This window comes from Chrysemys picta, chromosome 3 (assembly GCF_011386835.1).
Source record: "Chrysemys picta bellii isolate R12L10 chromosome 3, ASM1138683v2, whole genome shotgun sequence".
In the NCBI taxonomy this organism is placed as follows: domain Eukaryota; kingdom Metazoa; phylum Chordata; order Testudines; family Emydidae; genus Chrysemys; species Chrysemys picta.
The window spans coordinates 58,224,051-58,226,479 of record NC_088793.1 but is presented as its reverse complement, the minus strand read 5'-3'; positions in this window follow the sequence as shown (position 1 = coordinate 58,226,479).

Here is a 2,429-nt window from a genome sequence, read left to right as displayed (position 1 = left end):
CTGCTTATTTGCCGCAGACTGTTGACTTCTAGCAAAGTCAAGAATGCTTCTGAGTTGGAGGATTTTGACGCTGTCCACGTCTTGAGTTTCAGCCACCTAAAACTGGCTTCTAGGTGCTTTACTGCCTCGGACACTTTTGGTGGGGGAGTTGAGGTGCCATCATCGTTGTCATCACTAGCGCCACTGGTTTCGGGCTCTGGTGGTGCAACTTCATTCTTCCTGCTGACATTTGCAACAATTTCGTCATCTGAGATGTGTTCATTTATGGGGCAAATGTCATCTGCTGAAAACCAGTTGAGGATATCATGACTGTGCTTATATTCTCTGAGTGCTTCTTTGGCTAAACATACATCGTATTCAGCGAATCTTGTAAATTCAGGCTCGTCATCATTACCATCATCGTGTGTAGTTGATGGAAAAGCTGGACTGAGACCCTTTATCCAGCAACATTCAATCCAACGTGCAGAGATAGCATCCCAGGCTTTCCCGCCGAGGTGACAGACTTCTTTCAAGTTGAGTGATGTGTCGATGGAGGAGTTGTTATCCGCTACCATCTGCTTGATCATTTCACGACAATAGTTTTGCTTAAATACCGATATGATGCCTTGGTCCAGTGGCTGGATTTCTGACGTAGTGTTCTTTGGGAGATGAGACTTTAATCTTGCCTTCATGACTGACAAGATTTTCCACTTGGGGGGTGGGCAGAGCAATTATCCAGCAGGAGGAGAGCTTTTTCCTCCTGCTTGAGTTTTCGCAAATGAGCCTGAATGGCTGGGACGAAAGTTTTATGGAACCAGTCTTTAAATATGGAGCTATTCATCCATGCATTCTTGCTGTTGGTGTATTCAAAGAAAAGGGCCTTCATATTAACATGATGAAAGCATCTGGGAGACCTCGCTTTTCCAATCATCAGAGTTCTAACTTTGTGGCTGCCAGACTTGTTGATGCAAAACAAGAGAATGACTCGGTCCTTCCTCTGCTTAAAGCCTTCTCATTTGTGATTATCAGTCCTGGTTGTGAGGGTGCGATCGGGTAACATTTTAAAGCATAAACCAGTCTCGTTGCAGTTGTAAACTTGATCAGCTGTGTAGCAACCTTCCTCCAGCAACTTTTTAAGCTCAATTGGGTAGGAATCGGCAGCCTCTTTATCAGCTGAGCGGATTTCCCCAGACACAAGAACTTGGCTTATAGTGTGCCTTTTCTTGAATCTGTCCAGCCAGCCGTTACTCGCCTTAAATTTGGATTCGTTTCCATTGATAAGGCGATCAAATTTCTCTGCTTGAGCTTTCAGAATAGGGCCAGAAATGGGAAGCCCTTCTGAGTGAGCCTGGACAAACCATTGGTACAAGGCTGAATCTAGGCTTTCGTCATTAGCAAACTTGACCTTTTTATGCTGTAAACCAGTTTCCTCTTGAAGAATGCAGGGTAGGCTACAGAGCTTTTCTCCTTCTTTTTTCCACCCTCGCAGAGTGGACTCGCTAATTCCTAGATCTCTAGCAAGCTGAGTTTGTTGTTTGCCCTTCTTTAGTTGATCCAGGGCGTACAATTTTTCTTGGGCAGAAAACGACTTGCGTTTGCGAACTGGCGTATCCATAACGGTAAAATATTTTTTAAAATATAGGAAATTAATAATAAGTTCATAGGCATACACATGTACAACCCGAGAACTAAGTGCAATGGGCCTGCAATGGCCACGAGTCACTTTATCCTATAAGACCGGAAGAACGCAGTTTATTTATAAATGTCGTAAAAAAAGTATTCTGGCAAAACGCGAACAGTATTATGTCCTTAAAGGGGAGCCAACTAATGATCGCGTTATATCCGAATTCGCGTTATCGTGGGGCGCGTTATTGCGTGGTTTGACTGTAATAGATAAATAAGATTCTGATGGGATGCTATAAGGTAGCCAGAATATGCCTAACTTTAGGCACCCAACTTTGAAACTATTCTCCATATAGAATTCACTATTAGGGCTGTCAATTAATCACAGTTAATTCACGCAATTAATTAATCGAGTTTAAAAACATTAATCGTGATTAATTGCACTGTTAATAGAATACCATTTGATTTTTATTAAATATTTTGGATGTTTTTCTACATTTTCAAATATATTGATTTCAATTACAATGCAGAATACAAAGTATACAGAATTGAATGTCTCCTGCTCTGTTTTACCTGCATTCTGCCATATATTTCATGTTATAACAATCTCGGATGATGATCCAGCACATGTTGTTCATTTTAAGAACACTTTCACTGCAGATTTGACAAAACACAAAGAAGGTACCAATCTGAGATTTCTAAAGATAGCTACAGCACTCGACCCAAGATTTAAGAATCTGAAGTGCCTTCCAAAATTTGAGGGACCAGGTGTGGAGCATGCTTTCAGAAGTCTTAAAAGAGCAACACTCCCATGTGGAATCTACAGA